General features: G+C 56.6%; 1 pseudogene; it reads right to left on the minus strand.

Moving 5' to 3' along the window:
• Positions 1 to 6,552: 6,552 nt before the first annotated feature.
• On the minus strand, positions 6,553 to 11,642 carry LOC105859964 (2-acylglycerol O-acyltransferase 3-like; annotated as a pseudogene).

The following is an 11,642-nucleotide window of genomic DNA, read 5'->3' on the forward strand; positions in this document are numbered from 1 at the left end:
GAGGGACATGCTGGCTTTCAGTGAGGCTTGACTTACAAGGGGGTTGCCGAAGATCTGCCAGAGGTCAGGGAGCAGATGGTCTCTATCATTCCCGGAGGTGGCCAGGAGCTGGCCGAATTCCTATGGATTGCTGAGGTGAGGAAGATGCCCTAGGGTGGGAGAGTGGTTGTTATGAGGGACACGCCAGGCGGCTGCCCCTGCCTCCCAGCACCCGGCCCCCAGGCACTGCACCCAGGCCTGACCGCCACTCACTTTGTCCCGCAGGCTCTTACAGGAGGCCATGTCCGGGTCAGAGTCGCTGCCTGAGAACACCTCCCTCTGGGGCAGCTCCTCCCGCAGGGTCTCCCCTCGGATCATGTACGACTGGGATATGTAGGACACGTTCCACAAGCTCCTGGAGGCACCAACGCCAGGGTCAGTGAGGTGGGCTGCCCCCAGTTTCTGCCCATGAAGAACTTCCCTGGAGACATCGCAGTCCTTGAGCCTCAAGGCCCCTTCACGTCCCATCAGGCATGACTGGTCACGACCCCCCCAAGCTGAGGGACATCTGACCAGTGAGTGGCCTGGACACTTGTGAGCAAGGGGGTGGGGGCTGCGTAGGTCCCAGCTCAGCAGGGGTGGCTGAGGGGTGGCTGCCGGCCGGGCAGGACTCACACTCGCTTCCGCTGCACCAGCTCCACGTAGTCCTCGGAGCGCGCGTAGTACTCATCCCGGCTCAGCACTGCCCAGAAGTTGGACCAGAGCTTGCCATGGCGTGACAGCATGGGCACTATCACCTTCCTGCGGACAGTTGGGCGTGAGGGCCAGGAAGAGGGGAGCACGCCTCAGGGAGTCCCAGGCCCAGGAAGGAGTGGGGTCCCAGGGACTACGGGGGCACCCTGGCTGAGGGGGACAAGGAACCTGTTCTCCTCCATGAGGCTGGGCAGGGTCTGCGGGTTGGAGAGGACGGCATCAGCGTCCAGGCTGAAGTAGAACTCACACTCGGGGTCCTGCTGACAACTGTCTCTGGAGGTGACAGACCCACAGAGTCCTGCCACGGGCAGGAGGTGGGGGAAGGGGCTGTAGGATGAGGGGAAAGTCCCCATCCCTGGGTCCTCTGCTAGTGGCAAGGGAGGGGACAGTCACCTGGGGTGGGAGAGAGAGAGTGCAGAGGCCCAGGAGGGGTTGGCTGTGTGACAGGTGAGGCAAGTGCCATGCAGTGGGTGGCAGCCCCTCCAGTCCACCCTCCTTTTTGGCCCCTGTCCACCCAGCACCCACTCGCATGGCCATGTCCCTAACTCGGCTGGGGTCAGGGCCTCCTCTGGCCCCACTGGCTTCACAGCTGAGAAGTGGTCCTGGAGCTGTGGCCACGAGTCTGCTATGTGTGGCTCGTGGAACAATTCCTGGGAGACGGGGCAGATGGCAGAAAGTGCCAGAGGAATGGGGTGGGGCGAGATGGGAGGGAAGGAGTTTGGGATCAGGGGCAGGAATTCTGATCAGGACAGGGGAAGGGTCCCCTGGGAGGGTCCACAGGGGAGGGTGTCTCACGTTGTTGTGTAGGAAAAGAGTGACCCGGTCAGGGGGATAGTCCAGGAGCAGCAGCCGCTGTAGGAAGCGGGGCAGAAACAGGGTAGGTTGTTCCACAAACACAGCCAGAAGCACCCAGGGGAAGACACAACATGAGGGGGCTCAGAGAAGAGCCTCAGCCTTCCCTCTGCCACCAACACCCCACCAGGCCTGAGGGACTGATGAGCTCTGTCCCCGCCCCTGCCCAGCGTGCTCTGCCTGCACCCGCCTCCAGTGCCCTCATGCCCCATCCTGGCAGCCCCTCACCTGCCCCCCAGGAGTGTCCTCAGATCCCGATTGCAGAACCCACAGCCTCCCGGAAGAGTCCAGTCATTGGGGACATAGTTTCCCAGGTAGTTCAGCTGGAGCTGTTGGGGAGAGATTTGCATAGCTGTCCAGGCTCAATGGTGAGGGGTCAGGGGACAGGTGGGGACAGAGCTGCAAGGGGAGCGGAAGCCTCTCCCAGTTCATCTGCTGTGGGGTCTGGGGAGGGCCACCTTCTCAGATGGGTTACAGGTGTCTCGTGGTTGGGAAAGGGCAAGGGAGAGGGCCTCTGGGAGCACCTTAGTGGGATCGTTTTCATGGACCACAACAGGGAGGGTGTCGTAGGTCACATTTGGCATTCACACACAAATCTGATCAAATTTTAAAACTACTTCATCTGGGGAAAGAAGGCCAGGCTTTAGACTCCCTTTGTCTGGGGGCTGCCATGCAACAGGTTCTTCCAAATACAGGGTCTCGATTTTTCCCGGGGAAAAAAGGACGCCTGTGTCATCTAGACTGGGGCTCTGTGGTGGCAGGAGCCCTCAGCTTCTGACCAGGCTGCTACCCTGGAGAGCTCCACCACCTGCTCCTAACTCCTCTATGTGGTAACAGAGGCAAGGACTGGAGTGTGGCATCAGCCAGGCTCGGCCCCAGGGACAGGCTGACTGCCACCCTGAGGGATTTACTTCCAAGTTGGAATCCTGATGACAGCAGCTGCCAGGCAGTGGCTGGGTGACGAGCACTTGGTCCCTGCCGCCCCCCTCAGAAGGCCTGCCTGAGAATCCAGTGTGGCATCTCAGCCCCCATCTCAGCCCTGGTGTTGACACTGCGGCCTGAGGCCAGGGGAGACTGGTGGAAGGTGTGTGACGTAGACCTGCCACCTGACTCTTTATTCTTCTCCACCTGGGCCCCAGCCCTGTAGACCAAGTCCCACCCAACATGGCTGCCTGATAAGGAAGGGCTAGGAAACAGATGACGGGGGAAGATGGGGACCAGAGGACTGTCACCCTCAGCTGGGCTGGGGTGTGAGCATGCACGCAGAGGAGGCTTGGGAGGCTCAGGGAGGTGGGGGAGGCAGGGCAGGGCTCCCAACACCTGGTGCTTCCTCCCAGCCTGGGCTGGCTTCCTGGAGAGGATGGCATTCTCAGAAGAAGCCTGACAGTGTGGGGACAGACCACACACAACCCTGTCCCGTGCACAGGAAGGATGCCAAGCTGTGATGACCAACAGGGAAGTAGTGCTCATCGGCTGAAGTGGACCCTGGTGGGTGGTAGTTGGGGGCTGATTCTGGCGTTATGCCTTATACCAATCCTTCACTATAGCCTGTAATGTATGTGTGCTGCATGACGCAGCAGTACCCAGCATTTTCTTCAGACACGGTTACCGAGTCGTGACATTATAAGAGGCCTGAGTTTCTGCATGTAAGCAAATGTTGCCCTGCTCCCACAGGGCGGGCCCTAGTGGTGGGAGTATGTAGGCCATAAAGATAAGAAGAACATTCCCAAGGTCCGCCCGATTGACGGTTGATAGTGAATGACAGGTAAGACTCCTCAAGGGAGGGGCAACCCTGGGGGCCAGCCGCTGGCTGGGAGAGAGAACAAGTTCTTCAGATGGCTGCATTGTTCTATGTTGCTTAACTCGGCATTGGCTTTTCAGCTATGTCTGGCGCTTTAAGTAACCTTTTTGAGGTCTAAAATTATGGGACCACTGTACGCTTGTGAAACAACTCTGGAATTAATGGTTATCACTGCTATGCTCAGATGCTCACCTACAAGGAAAAAACCTTGGGTCTGGAAGGTATAACAATAAAGCGATGGATGCATTGGGCACTTGAGTCATGTAATGTCTTTGTGTGTGTCTGTGTGATTCTTTTATGTTCTGTGTTTATCCCCTGTCCTGTAATCGGGCCACGTCAGTTGGTAGCCTGGGGGAGAAACACCTGTGATACCCCAAGGGAGTCATTCCCAACCCACATGCCCTGGATGGTCTTTCCAACCCTCAGCAGTCACAGAGCCCGTTTTCCTGGCCACATCACATTCCCGCTTCCCACACTGGGACACCAAGTCTCCACAGGGGACGGAGGCTGATCTTCACCTGTCTGCTGCCTGCCCTGGCCTCTCCCCACACCCCAGTGGTCTTTCTACATCAAGGATGACTCCTCCTTCCCTTTCTTCCTCTCTCAACTCTGACCATACCTGGCCCTTTCCTCATAAACTTACCTAACTGGCTTCACAGGAACTGGAGCAGTTTTGACCTATTTTGAACATTTCTCTGCTTCTTGGGCCAAGCCCGGTTCCTCCAGGGAACACCCTGGCTTCTAGCGCCCTCTCCCACCTCAGGCCAAGCCCTCTCCACACTCCTCACCCATCACTTGGGATTCACACAGAGGCCGGATGGGGGATGAAACTCCTTCCACCCTCCCCCAGTCCCACACCAAGGCCCCATTACTCAGGGAGAAGAAGAGGGGTAGGGCGCTGGAGGAAGGTCTCCAGGATCTAATCCCCATACCCCGAAGCCCTGGTGTCCAGTTCTCACTTGAAGTTGGTGCCCGTGCCCCTTGGGGAAAGAACCCAGAGGAAAACACTAGAGATGCCAACACTGAAGTTTGCACCAAGCTGAGGTACGGAGGTGCAATAAATAGGCCTTGCATCTCAAAGGCGGCCAGAGCAGATCACATGCAACACATTGAAGGCAAATGGTTGAGAAGTGGCTCTCGAGCCCCTCACCCACCACAAGGATCAGAGTATGGATATGGAGCAAAGAGGATATAGGGAAAGGCTTTCAGAGTGCTTCCAGTGCCACCCCCGAAGGGCCAGACTTCCCACAACAAGATCAATGACAAGAGCTTGGTACATCCCCAGTGTTTGGGGAAGGTGCCCACCAGGGAAATCTAGCAGCCGATTGTGGCTGTCTGGATGTCCCCACGGCAGGAGAGAAGGAAGGACAAGTGCCACAGTGGGACCTGAACTCCAAAAGCACCCAGACCAGGATGCTCATGGGTGGAGCTGGGGTTTCCATCCCTCACACCCTAGAATAATGGGATTCCTGTGGAGCAGACCCGTGTGGAGAGTATGGGCAGAAGCCCAAGGCCAGAGGATGAGGCAGAGAAAGCTCAGGAGCTGCCAAAAGGGCCTAATAGGGAAATCTGTGAGGGATCTGTGAATGTCCCCAGGAAGAAGAGAGATCAGCTCTGGCAATCTGAAGGCCCAGAGAACACCACATTCCTGTGACAGCCTTGTCCAACTAGAAGTTTCTGGCATTCTTCCCCCATCTCTGCCCTACACTCTAAGCCCGAAGGGCTGGTAATAGCAGCTATTACAGGAAGAGTAGGGAAGAGGTCAGTCCTACCTTTGCACACTCTACCTTCCCCAACCGCCACTCCTGCGCCAGGTAGGTAGCCTGCCCTTGCCAAGGAGGAGAACATTCCTATCCTTGGATAAAGACTGCAGTGTTGATTACCACAGGAACTAAACATGCTATGCAGCAAGTTAATGTAGAACTTATCACCTGAGGTAAGTCATGGGACTGCCCAAATTTTCATCCAATGACAAGGGAAAATTCTTCCACTGAATATATTTTTTTTCTTTCTTTCCATTTGTTTTGTTTTTTCTTTCTTTCTTTCTTTCTTTTTTTTTTTTTTTTTTGAGACAGTGTCTTCGTCTGTCACCTGGGCTAGATGCAGTGGCATCATCATAGCTCACTGCAACCTCAAACTCCTGGGCTCAAGTGATCCTCCTGCCTCAGCCTCCCCAGTATCTGGGACTACAGGTGCTCACTAGCACATCTAGCTAATATTTCTAGTTTTAGTAGACAGGGGGTTTCATCCTTGCTCAGGCTGGTCTCAAACTCCTGGCCTCAAGCAATCCTTCTGCCTTAGCCTCCAGAGTGCAAGGATTACAGGTGTGAGCCACAATGCCCAGCCTCTAAACCTTTACATTTTAATTAATTTAATCTTTATAACAGTTCACAGTGCTCAGCTGAATGCCATGCTTAAAGTATGTCATTTTTTATTGTTTTTTAAGACAGAATCTCACTCTATTGCCTGGGCTAGAGTGCTGTAGCATCAGCCTAGCTCACAGCAACAACAAACTCCTAGGCTCAGCAATCCTACTGATTCTGTCTCTCGAGTAGCTGGGACTGCCGGCATGTCTCTGCATGTGCGGCTAATTTTATATATATATATATATATATATATATATATATATTTTTTTTTTTTTTTTTAGTTGTTCAGCTAATTTGTATTTTTTTAGTAGAGACGGGTCTCACTCTTGCTCAGGCTGATCTCAATCTCCTGAGCTCAATATAACCCCCTGCCTTGGCTTTCCAGAGTGCCAGGATTACAGGGGTTAGCCATCTGCCCGGCCTTGAAGTTCTTCTTAATCCTGGTAAAATAAGTCCTTGTTGAATGCATTTCTTGGCCCTAGGAACACATAGAGGATGGCGATGGTGTGTAGAACAAGCTGTCTCATTAAGTCTATCTTTTCTCCGCTGAGGATCTGTTCACCCTGCCTCCTGTTATGGGCCCTTGATCGAGCCCAACGTTTGCTCACTGATCGACCATTTACTCTAACTTCTGCCATCCTAGTACTAACCTGGTCTAACCCTGTTTACCTTTCAAGATCAGGCAGGTTCCGGGTGGTATGGCAATAGACTAATTTCTTTTACACCTGAATCTTGCTTGCTCTTCATATCCTGCCCCTCCACCATCCACCCTCTCAACTCTGTCCTGATGCCTGACAGCTCTTAGCTAAGCAGATGCCTTTATTTATAGCCAGAGGAGAGGCAAAGGGGAGGGGCTTGTCCAAGATCCAGCCACATGCAGAGTTGAGTCTCTGTCCAATCTAAGGCAGAGGCTCTGTGGCACATCAGGATGGGCGTGGATCAGGCCCTGACAGGCTCGCTTCCCCATCTTGCTTTGATTGGAGGCATGGAGTGTGGCAGTAGGAGGAGGTCCCAGCACCCTGGGTCAGGGGCTTGGGGGCTCAGCGAGCAGCTGAGGCCAGGCCTAGAGGAAAGTGAGGTGGGTAGAAGCAGGGACGCCACAGCTTTCCTTGTGCTCCTCAAACAACTGCTCCAGAGCCTTCATGTAGACGGCGTGATAGTGGTCAACTTCGTCCGTGGTGGGGTGGAGGCGCCGGGGCACAGGGATGGGGCGGCCCACTGCAGACAGAGGGAGACACAGGTGAGCGAGGGGCCCCCGCTGTCCACAGAGCGGCTGGCGGCCCCCCCACGGGTGGCACTCACCCACGGTGGTTATGGGCACAGCAAAGGGCAGCAGCCCCCAGGAGTTGGCCAAGAACAGACTGCGGCCCCAGAAGAAGAAAGGTGCAAAACCCAGGAGCTTCTTAAAGAGCATCTGGCACCGAAACTGCCAGGAGTCCTCAGGAAAAGCCTTGATTCGGAAGATATCAGTCTCCCCAAAGGAGTACACGGGCACCAGTGAGGCCCTGGGAAGGGTGGCGAGAGAGAAGAGGGGTGCTCAGGCTGCTGGACTGTGCCCCCTAAGGGCATAACGGGGGCTCCAAGTTCCACCCCAGCTCTCATGAGGCCACATCCCAGGGCCTTCAAAGCACATGACTGTGCCTACAAAGAAAGATCTAGAAGAAGATACTCACATTTCTTGGGAAACAATTGTGTAGTTGGCCTTCACATACTCAGTTTCTCATTTAGTTGTTAGGACTATAACACAGTGGCTAGTCTGTATTAGGACTTTTCACAGGTAAAGAGACAAGTCCAAGGTCGTGCCTCTGAGATCAGGTCAGAAAGAGCATGCAGGGCTTCTGAGCCCAAGGACCTGCCATTGGCACGACGCCCCTGCCTCTGCGTTGCTTGGGGTGGGAGGGAGCCCGGGGAACGGGGCACAGGGCTTGGCTCAGAGCAAGACGCACAGGGCTGCCATGAGCCTCCAGGTCTAGGACACAGTGGTTGGCTCTGGGGACACAGACCCCCGTCCAGGGCCCCAGATGTCTAGGGACTGAGAGGGAGTGTAGACCCACAGAGAGTGGACAGTCCAGGGGAGCTGTGGAGTCACAGCCAGCAGGCCCTCCATGCGCACTCACCCGTGCCTCAGCGCCAGGCGCACAAAGCCTTTGCGTTTCTGGAGCGTGAGGCAGTGCTGCCCTGGGTTCGCAAACAGAATGTCCTGGGCACCCCCTATGACAATACCCACAGCCTCCCCATGCTGGGGCTGGGACAGGACAAAGTCCAGGCTCTGGCGGTTCACTGGACGCATTCCTGTAGGCAGGGGTAGGTGGGAAGCAGTCAGCACCCTGTCCATAGGCCCTTGGCCCCTCACCCTTAGTATAGGACAGGTGAACCCTTATCCTCTTCCTTCCAAACCTGCACCCAATCCCCATGTCAGAGCCCAACAGTGAAGCCACTTACTGATGCCTGCTGGGAGCCTGGCCGATGTTCAGGCCAGGTCCCTGCACTCCGGAGGGGATGCTGGGGGTGTCCCAGTGTGTGGGGAGCAATTGCCCAACTCTGCTAGAGGCTCACCATAGCCCATGATGTAGTCTCAGTAGACTCGGAGGCAGAAGAGGCCACTCAGACCAGTTAGATGAGTCCAAATCCCTGGGAAGTGCTTGGAGAAGTAATTGCCCTCCGTGGAGAGATTACAGAAAACTCCGGTGCACATGACCCCATGTGGGTGACTGCCCACCACGTAGTTCTGGTTGGGGGGCAGCTCTGCTGTTTTCACCAGCTTCAGGGTGTTGGGCAGGATGAGCGGGGGAGGCAGAGAAGGGAAGACACCAGCTGAAAATAATTGCCCTGCCCCCCAACAGACATCAGAGTTCAAGGTCCTAGGATGGGATCATTGGTCCTCTCTTGGGGGCCATCCAGCCCTGGGCCACTGCCCCAGCTCATGTGCTCAGGGTCCGTCCAACACATGGAAGGGGGAGAGCAGTGTGGGAGGCAGAGGAGGGCAGACGCAGTCAAAGGACCCATCACCTTGATAGGATAATAATCCCTCATGTCCTTCCACACTGTCTAATTCTTCATCCAGTCACGGCACCTTCCACCTGTGGGCAAAGACAGAGGGCGCCAGAATCCCTGGAGGTAACTGCCTCCCCCCAGTGGCCATTTCTCATTACCTGGGCCTCTGTCCACAGCTCACCTTGGTTAGGTGTGTCCCAGTCCAGGTAGAGCCACACCAGGTAGAGAACAGAGATTGACCAGACTGAGGTGAACAGGAGGAAGATGAGGAGAAAGGGCCTCTGTGAAAGAAGAGAAAAGAGTGAATTTGTTTCTGAAACAGTCATTGCACCCAGCCATTCCCCTCCCTTCCACCCCCACTGGACATCCAGCCATCCCCTGTCCCTCTCAGATTGGTCCCTTGGCCCTCAGGCATCCAGGCCAGCTGCCCGTCTGCCCAGCCTTCCTCCCTCTGGACCCTTCTCCCCTGGTGGACCCAAGACACCCATGTCTCTCCCCCTCTCACCCATGAAGAAGAAAGTCAACACCCATTGGTAGGCAGCCATCATTTCTCGATACTGCTTCCATCGGCTCTTCGGGGTGACAGAGGGTGGGGAGGCTGCAGAATTTCCATTCCAGTACTTCCCCTCTGCCAGCAGGAGTCCTGAGAGCAGAGGAGGAAGCTGAAGGTCTGGGGGAGAGCCTGGGAAGATTTCCGGCCAGAGAGGGCAGCGCTTGGGGCCTGGCAGGGTTTCAGATCACCTGGCAGAACTGTATGTGTTGGGGTGAGTGTGGGGTGTATATCAGGATCTGGAGCCCCAGATATCTCCAGGCTCCTCAGACTGGTCTTTGAACTTCCTCAGTCAGTAAATAGGTCTGGGTTGGCCATGGGCGGGACTGGGAGGGGGCGAAGGAGTGTTGCAAGGAGTACCCCAGGGGGTGAACAGAAGGCAGCTAGCCAGCCTGACCACAGGGTTCCAGGCGGTGGCAGGGCCAGGAGTTCAGCTGAGACTGTTGCATCTGCCATGTGTCCAGCGTGGGCTCAACCGGTTTGCATGTCTCTGGGAGTGACAAAGCCACCTGGGAGCTACCGACCAGGGCCGTGGTGCCCGTGGCCTCACAGCGCACCCCGGCCGCCTCTGCCATGTACAAACCCACGAACACCTCTGGTCGGTTTCCCACCTTTAATTTCACTTGGGACCTGCAGAAAAGGAGCGGGCAGGGCGGTGTGGCGGCGGCATTGTGCTCCTGCCTGTCCCTGCAGCATTTCTTGTGCTCCTTGAACAGTCGCGTCCGTCAACCACTCCAGGGAGAGCTCATGCAGCCCTTCCACCTGGCCTGGCTGGGCCACGGGCTTCACCACAGAGGAATCGCAGCCCCCATTGCTGGCAGAACGGATGCGGGTCTGGCCTGTGGCCTCTGCCCCGCGCCCGCAGCAATCGCTGGGGACAGAGTTCAGGGCTCGGCTCGGCTCCGGGCATGACAGGCTTGCCAATGGCAAGTGGAAGGGCAGCTGCAGCTCTGGCAGCTGTGGAACAGAGGCAGCGCCACCTCAGCTATGGCTGCCTCGCTTTTTGCTCCCTTGGCAACAAGCAGCCCAGAGGGTTAGGGAACTGCTGGAAGGGCTCGGTCTCTCCAAAGGAGAAGACAGGCAGCAGGGAGGCCCTGTGGGAGCAGGCTCAGCTGACTCAGCACTGGGCGCCTCGCTCCTCCCCTGGCCTGCTGGTGCGTCACCCCTGTTCCAGTGCCAGCCTTCAAGAACCCCTTTGGATTCCAGATCCGTAACTTCAGCACTCCGGGTTTTGTCTCCAGCGCCACCAGAAGCCCTCCCAAGGCCAGGACAGCCACCTGGCTGCACCCAGGCTGGGACAGCAGATAGGCAGCACTGGACTTGTCAGAGGAGACCAAACCTGGGGAGAGGGAAGAGCCTGGGGGACCCAAGGCCTGGATCTTTGAGAAACGACAAGGGTGGGTTTGGGGGGACACTAGAAAGTTAGAGTTGGGCCCAGGAGCCCCCACACAAGAGGAGGATGTGGCTGTGGCAGGAGGGGACAGCAGGGGTGACCCACTCCTGCACTTGACATAATATAGTCCGAGAAGAGAGGAAGGTGGACCAACAGGGCAGCATGAGCAGGAGCGGCCGCACACCCTGGAAGAGGCGGGAGAAGCCTGTGGCTTCTGTGCAGAAGCTGCTGAAGGCCCCAAGCACAGGACCCCGTGAGGGTGGAAGCCGAAGAGGTAGTTCTGGGAGGGATCCAGCTCTGCGATTTCGACCAGCTGGGGAGCAGAGTGCAGGCACCCCAACCCACCCGTGACATTGATGAGGAGCCTGAGTCTATTCTGAAGCCCCAGCGCCACCCAGTACACTGGTGCCCTGTGCCCGACGCCCTCATCGAGATGGAGAAGCAGTCACAGAAATGTCTGCACACCGCCCAGCTGCTGACCCAGGCAGAGTGGTGGCCTCCAGCCCTGGTGTTGGTCCTGTCTCAGTAGAGTCAGACCTGGTAGGGGACCACCAGGTCCAGTTCCAGCTTAGGAATACAAGGAGCAAAGCTGCCAGGACACCTGGGCTGGAAGATGGGGTGGGCCTGAGAACTTGGGTGTTTAAGCCCAAGTCTCCCCTCTCTCCCCCTTCCCCGGTTCTATGGGATGTGGGTCCTTCCATCCCACCTGCTCCCCAGATTCCTCAAGGACCCCAGACATCCCAACACCTCCTCCCTTGGGGCAATGTGGAAGCAGAGCACCAGGTGCTGCCAGTTGCTGGGGCCCACCCGGATTCTCAGGATTGGGGACTCACCAAGCCCCAAGAAGGAGAAGGCACGTTGCAGCTCAGAAAGCAGTTGCAAAGCCCAGTGGAGGAGGCTGGTGGGGGCAATGATACTGTGTGTGGCAGTCACACAGTGGCCACCTCCATCTTT

Source organism: Microcebus murinus, chromosome 19 (assembly GCF_040939455.1).
Source record: "Microcebus murinus isolate Inina chromosome 19, M.murinus_Inina_mat1.0, whole genome shotgun sequence".
NCBI lineage: Eukaryota > Metazoa > Chordata > Mammalia > Primates > Cheirogaleidae > Microcebus > Microcebus murinus.